General features: G+C 43.1%; 1 long non-coding RNA gene across 3 annotated transcripts in view; it reads right to left on the bottom strand.

Moving 5' to 3' along the window:
* Positions 1-1,720: 1,720 nt before the first annotated feature.
* The window catches only part of LOC147663558 (uncharacterized), a 134,879-nt gene continuing 129,162 nt past the window's right edge, over positions 1,721-7,437 (bottom strand). For all 3 annotated transcript variants that reach the window (XR_015305293.1, XR_015305295.1, XR_015305294.1), the window contains exon 5: positions 1,721-1,802. This is a non-coding gene — a long non-coding RNA (uncharacterized LOC147663558). The remainder of the gene's footprint in view (positions 1,803-7,437) is intronic.

Here is a 7,437-nt window from a genome sequence, read left to right as displayed (position 1 = left end):
ACTAGCATACGTGGGAGGTTTCGGATGTGTGTGTGGGGGTGATGGGAGTGTCCACATTGTTGTCTTGGTGGTGCAGTACACTTCACTAGCATACGTGGGAGGTTTCGGATGTGTGTGTGGGGGTGATGGGAGTGTCCACATTGTTGTCTTAGTGATGCAGTACACTTCACTAGCATACGTGGGAGGTTTCGGATGTGTGTGTGGGGGTGATGGGAGTGTCCACATTGTTGTCTTGGTGGTGCAGTACACTTCACTAGCATAACTGGGAGGTTTCGGATGTGTGTGTGGGGGTGATGGGAGTGTCCACATTGTTGTCTTGGTGGTGCAGTACACTTCACTAGCATAACTGGGAGGTTTCGGATGTGTGTGTGGGGGTGATGGGAGTGTCCACATTGTTGTCTTGGTGATGCAGTACACTTCACTAGCATACGTGGGAGGTTTTGGATGTGTGTGTGGGGGTGATGGGAGTGTCCACATTGTTGTCTTGGTGATGCAGTACACTTCACTAGCATACATGGGAGGTTTCGGATGTGTTTGGGGGTGATGGGAGTGTCCACATTGTTGTCTTGGTGATGCAGTACACTTCACTAGCATACGTGGGAGGTTTCGGATGTGTATGTGGCGGTGATGGGAGTGTCCACATTGCTGTCTTGGTGGTGCAGTACACTTCACTAGCATACGTGGGAGGTTTCGGATGTGTGTGTGGGGGTGATGGGAGTGTCCACATTGTTGTCTTGGTGGTGCAGTACACTTCACTAGCATAACTGGGAGGTTTGGGATGTGTGTGTGGGGGTGATGGGAGTGTCCACATTGTTGTCTTGGTGATGCAGTACACTTCACTAGCATACGTGGGAGGTTTTGGATGTGTGTGTGGGGGTGATGGGAGTGTCCACATTGTTGTCTTGGTGATGCAGTACACTTCACTAGCATACATGGGAGGTTTCGGATGTGTGTGGGGGTGATGGGAGTGTCCACATTGTTGTCTTGGTGATGCAGTACACTTCACTAGCATACGTGGGAGGTTTCGGATGTGTGTGTGGGGGTTATGGGAGTGTCCACATTGCTGTCTTGGTGGTGCAGTACACTTCACTAGCATACGTGGGAGGTTTCGGATGTGTGTGTGGGGGTGATGGGAGTGTCCACATTGTTGTCTTAGTGATGCAGTACACTTCACTAGCATACGTGGGAGGTTTCGGATGTGTGTGTGGGGGTGATGGGAGTGTCCACATTGTTGTCTTGGTGGTGCAGTACACTTCACTAGCATACCTGGGAGGTTTCGGATGTGTGTGTGGGGGTGATGGGAGTGTCCACATTGTTGTCTTGGTGATGCAGTACACTTCACTAGCATACGTGGGAGGTTTTGGATGTGTGTGTGGGGGCGATGGGAGTGTCCACATTGTTGTCTTGGTGATGCAGTACACTTCACTAGCATACGTGGGAGTTTCGGATATGTGTGTGGGGGTGATGGGAGTGTCCACATTGTTGTCTTGGTGATGCATAACACTTCACTAGCGTACGTGGGAGTTTTCGGATGTGTGTGTGGGGGTGATGGGAGTGTCCACATTGTTGTCTTGGTGGTGCAGTACATTGCTTTACATTGTGCAAAAATGATGATTTCAATCCCAGCAAGAGACAGACAAGCATCAAAATACATTCTTCCACACAATCCACATTCTCACAATCCTTTTATCATAACGGGCAGAACGAGGGAAACATCAAACCTTTGTAAACACAGGTGCGGAGAAGGCGCTGCTGCCATTCGATCCCTCGAGCCGGTACAGGTATGAAGTTGGACTTTGAACCTGAAAAGCAAAGTCACAGCCAGATAAAATGCATCTGCGTAACAAGTAAACATTCCAACATTTCTCAAGGTTTCAAACTTTATGCCAAGTATTCTGAAGACTTTCCTTTGCAATCTTGTTCTTTGAAAAGATTTCAGAGTTTTGTCCAAATGTCTACACTCAACAGAAAGAAATCAGTTCTCATTTGGCTAGTTTCAGGACATTTCACCTTCATGATGTTCTCATGATATGAATTGATTGCCTTAGAGACAGTTGTTTTTAATACACTAACGCATAATTGCAACATGGAGTATATTCACAAATATTAGTCATAAATCTACACCCTTGCATATTCTTGCAGATTCATGACTTTTAGGATATTGTTACAAACTAACAGTAGTCATTTGGAAATCTTCACCCGCCTCAACTTCCCAGGTGAACCGCTGGAAAAGGCATGTGGCCTTTTTCACCTGGAGCCTTTCTCCAAAGCACCACTGTATGCACAGTGCAGCTCCATATTGTAATAAGGTATTGTGCAATTGCACACTGGTTTCCAATAGGATTTATTTTTCCCTGTGGAGGAATCCCTTCTCATAGACCATAACATTGTCCGAGGATGTTCTGTTCCCCTTACCAACCTGGACCGGGATTTACGCCTGGCCTTGGCAGGAGTAAAAGTTAACCATTTCCAGGTAGGTACGGGATGGAGAGCAGTTTGTAAAAGCCCATATACCGACGTGTTGACAGGCATTCACAAACTAACAAGTTTGACTCCCCATTGCTAGCATGGGATTTACTCCTGCTGAAAATTACACTGTGGTAATGTTCTGGAGAAATAAATGCATTTACGACTGCCAGATCTCCTTTTAAGAATACGTAGCAGCTGTAATATTCGATTGGAAAACTACTTTTAGGACTGAAAATTGCTTAGTGAATTAGGTTTGTGATCTTCATTTAAATAGACATTCCAATTGTCTGTCCTGTGGAGAAATAACACTAGTGTGTCGGAAGAGGCAAAAACTGGGTGGCACCAGCCATCAGAACATGGAAAACAGACTTGACCAAAAACATTCATAAAAAGTCAGGCCACATGCCTTCAGCCCTAAATTTGAACACGAAGATGATTGATTGAGAGTGGGTCTTTCACAATTTATCTGTTGTATTTTTTGTGAGCAAATGCACCCACTAAGCTAAAATGGACAAGTAGCAATGTAAAGTGTGCAACCATGTGCTCTATGTATTTTTGGAGCATAACAACTGCGCAGTCTGGATACCTCTATGACAAAATTATGTAAAATTCTTGTTATAATATAGCATTTCAGAAAATGACAGACCAGAGAGACTATTGAAATTAACGATTTGATCCTAAGGCTGAGTTCTTTTTCCTCACTGACTTTTTAAAAATGAGTTACAAGTCAAACACAACACATGCAAAGGCTGGCAGGTGAGGGAAACATCCTTTACAATGCAACTTTTACCACGCAGTGCTTTTATATCGTAACTTTTACAACGCAAACCATTACAACGCATTGCGCTGGGGGCGCTCTAGGATAGGGAATAGATTTAATTTACTATCCAACACCTTCCCTACTATCCACGGGGACTGGAGTTGGAATAGTAAATTAAACTATTCACTATCCAGCACCCCTCAACACTATGCGTTGTAAAGGCATGCGTTGTAAAAGTTGCGATGTAAAAGCATGCGTGGTAAAAGCATGCGTTGTGATGTCATACATCCGGCAGGTGAACTATCCTGCAACCTTATGCGTGCGGACGTTATATATATTGTATTGATTTTACTTGTAAAGCACAACAAATGATGATAAAAACTAGGCTACGTGGTGCTGAACACAACACCCACAGCAAAAAGAGGGAAGATAGGAAGGTACAATAACAACAATATATTAAAACCATAGCAACGGTATGTAAACTTATCTACAATAAGAAGCAAAGATGTGAAACCATAAATGAGGGAAAGTAATAAGTACCTCTTCCGTTCATATTTCAAAGAGTTGCATTAAGTTAATGAACAGACACACAGTGGGAGTTGATTCCACAGTGACGTGCCAGCCGCGGCGATGATGCGTACCGCCCAATTGAGAGCAACACCACTTAGAAACAGTCCTTAAGGGTCTGTTTCAGAGAGAAGGGTCCTCTTAAACTGATAAAACTGACAATACTTTGCTGAATTGCTTGTAACTTAATCTTGACTAGCATTCTAAGCCAGGCCACTAGATCTTTAACCTGCAGCCAGCCAAGCACAAGCTAAGGAATTTGAACACATTTTCCAAGACAAAACGCTATGCAGATGGCCCTCTTTTGAACAGCGTGTAATTTTATAATCAAAATCTGGGTGAAGTTCAAATTCAAATAGATCCCCTAACAATGTAAACGGCTAAAAAAAGATAATCACCTGAATCAACAGGAGCTGCTCAGGGATAGTTAAGAAAGTGCTGATCTTAGACACATTGTACAAGATGATGAAGTGCAGACTTGGCCACTGCTGCTACTTGTGGCTTAAGTGTCAGCATCAAAAATATCTCCCCAATTTCATACTGTATGTGCTGTTTCCAAAGGAGGACCAAATTCACTAGCCTAATAAATCCCTAAAAGAATGGTGTTGAGGAACTCAAAGCGGAAATTCAATATTTCTAGCACTGAGACAGGGATGCTTTGCGACATCTGCTCTTTTACTGTCAGTAAATATTCTGTATCTGAACAGGATTTGAAGAGTACTTTCATTGGCCCATAAACATTTGAATATCATCAGCATACATTTGAAACCCTAAGCCATAGGCAGTGATGCTCTGTGTCAGATGGACCATTTAAATATTGAAAAAAAGGCAGGAGAACGCTGAGTCATGAGGGACACCAAAGGATAAATAATGTACTGCAGAACTAAATTGCCCCAAATGGATTATATGGTGTTATTCAAAGTTGTGAAATGTACCTATTCTTGGTGCATTAGTGGGCAGAGTCACTTTACCAGAAGATGTGACTTTATGACTGAAAATGTGAGAGATGCATGCAGAAAGATTAGCCAGTCAGCTTGTGCTGTACAAACAACCATAATTCACTCACCTGGCAGGGATACATTTATTCAGATGTTTTATGCTTCTGAATAAATGCAGATTTTTTTTAAATGTATAGATTTTCTTATATGTAATACATGGGACTAAATCAAAGGTAACCTCTATATGGCCGATCAGTTACTTCATAATTAGCACACATTTTCTCTAACCTCTCTAAAGCTGCAGCCGAAAGTGTGCTTCCCTGTCTTGCACATAATTTATTGAATTTACTTGGAAACTTGGAATTCAGTTTGCATTGATTTGATACATTTGGGAATACTTTCTTCAGCGGTTCCAATCTTTCAGCGTAAAAGATAAATATATGTCATACCAAGTATAAACCTGCAAGAATGATAATCCAGAAATGTATAATACTTTTACTTAATATGTTTCCTGGACACAGAGAACAAGAGGTGAGAGTTCCTTTCTTGAAAGAACTTCACAAATAGAACATATTTAAGCAGAAGAAGGAGCGTAATTGAAGAGAGAACTGAAAATAATAGCCACCATTTCCAGTGTGGCGGTAATAACTGGAGGTAATACCGCTTGTGGAAGTAATTATTAATATTACAGTGCAGGTATGGTACCAGCACATCATGGTCAGAATATCGTGTTACATAAGAATTGTGTCCTAACAGCGGAAAAATAAGTATGGGGAACAGGGAGGAGGGAAGCTGGATGGAGGAGAGGTACCTCGGAGGAGTAGGAAGGGTGTGGCAGGCCTGCCCAATCCAGGGATATCTAAAAAGAAGAGATAGGTGAAGAGTGGAAGGAAGGTATCTAGGTTGATTAAAAAGGTACATGAGCGGAAGAAAGGAAGGCGCAATCAGTTGAGAAAGCCAGTGGATTCCTCAAAAGAAGGGAGGGCAAAGGCAACATGAACGGAAAAAGGAGGATCTAAGAAGTCTCCCACAAACGGTAATTTGGGAAAAAATGTGGGAATTGATTAGAAAGAAGAGACCAGTCAAAATAACTTGCAAGCCAATTTTTAATACAAATCACAAGCCGCAATTTTATACTCATGTCCTTAATGTAGCAGCGGTCTGTTGAAGATGCTATTTAATATGGGGCTACACCTGGGTGTACATAAGAGGTATCTGCCTTATTTGTGAGGCTCTAAGGCATGTTTCGGGAAGATTCTTCACTTGAATTAATTTGCTGCATCAGTAAGGCCAGGGCTGGTGGTTGGCATTGTGATGATCTTCCAGGATGCTGAGTCACAGTGAGTACCCAGCACTGCCTTCCTCTGCACTCCAGCACCTCCCTCTGTGAGAGCAAATCTGGGAGTGCCACTTCCATAATGTCTATCACCCAACTCTTCGTGCCAGCACAGCCTTCTCCCCACTCCCTTCCCTCGTGGTGCTCGAGGGGCGCATTCTGCCATCATCAGCCAGAGCTCAGTCCAGTGTGCATTACTGCCAGCGTCATTGGGATGAATCATTTCTATAATGTTTGCTCAATCGTACATCGCTGACAGGGCTAATATACCTTAAAATGGTTCCAAGTCAAGTTTATTAATAACAATATATATTTTGAAAAATAAAAAGATTTATATTCTGCCAAGCACGCTGTCTTCGGAGGCGTCAAGGTCTGGATTTAGTCTCCATCTCAGTCCTTGCGACCACCTCAGTCAAGTCTGCCCATTTTTATGTTTCGCCTACCAGAGAGTGCAAGTTGTCTGGTTGAAAAATACCTATTGTGGGGTTACTAAGAACTTACAGGGCCTTACAGCTAACCCACTGCATGCCATTGGTTGAATGTATTGTCACTCTCATTTGCTTACTACTTATAGATGACTTTCCTAGTCACAGCTTGCCTATCTTATGTTTGTTACTCCCCTGAAGCACATCTTCTTTACCAACTCTCAGATTTACTGGCTTCAATCCTTCCACTGCTCACTTTTTTAAGGAACTCTTTTTTTGTCTTTGGTTGGGCATGTTCATGTGTTCTCCGGGTACCTCCCTCATTGACTTCACTCCCCCGCTCTGTGAGCTGCTCGCTCTCGCTTTTGTGCTTCTGCCCTGCCCTATGCTGACCTCTCCCTTAAGTGCTTCTTCCCTTGCCCCAGTGTTTTTCTCTCCCTCAGGGACTTCTTCTTTACCCTCCATGTCACTCCCTTCCTTGGGTGCTGCTTTTCTCATCCTCCCCCATCTGCCTGATTGGAACATAGCCCCATGGAGCCAAACACAGATCCCTGCATTGCAAGAATGAATACACTGAGCATGGCTTGTTGTAGTGGCCTAAGGTTGAGTGTGGAACTAGGAGCATTTATCTGTGGAACCAATCTCATCACCTCATCTTGAAGACAGTGATTGGAGGGTCCCACATTAGTTAACAAGGAAATACCAGTCATGAGTAAACATCTGTAGAAAGCACTAATGAAGTCAACACAGATATCAGGGAAATGGCAAGAAGTGATTGCTGTTGTGATAATCTTGCAGCTTCTTTGACTCCAAACATCAAACGTAATGCTACTACTACACCGGGCACCAATGCAATGAAGACGGAACCCAATTAACAAACGAATGGCAATTTTCACTTGGATTTAATCACACACTAGACAAAAATATATGGCCCCCAATGCA

The sequence above is a fragment of the Lissotriton vulgaris genome, unplaced genomic scaffold (genome assembly GCF_964263255.1).
Source record: "Lissotriton vulgaris unplaced genomic scaffold, aLisVul1.2 SCAFFOLD_2504, whole genome shotgun sequence".
Taxonomy (NCBI): domain Eukaryota; kingdom Metazoa; phylum Chordata; class Amphibia; order Caudata; family Salamandridae; genus Lissotriton; species Lissotriton vulgaris.
This window is presented reverse-complemented; position numbering and strand designations above follow the sequence as displayed.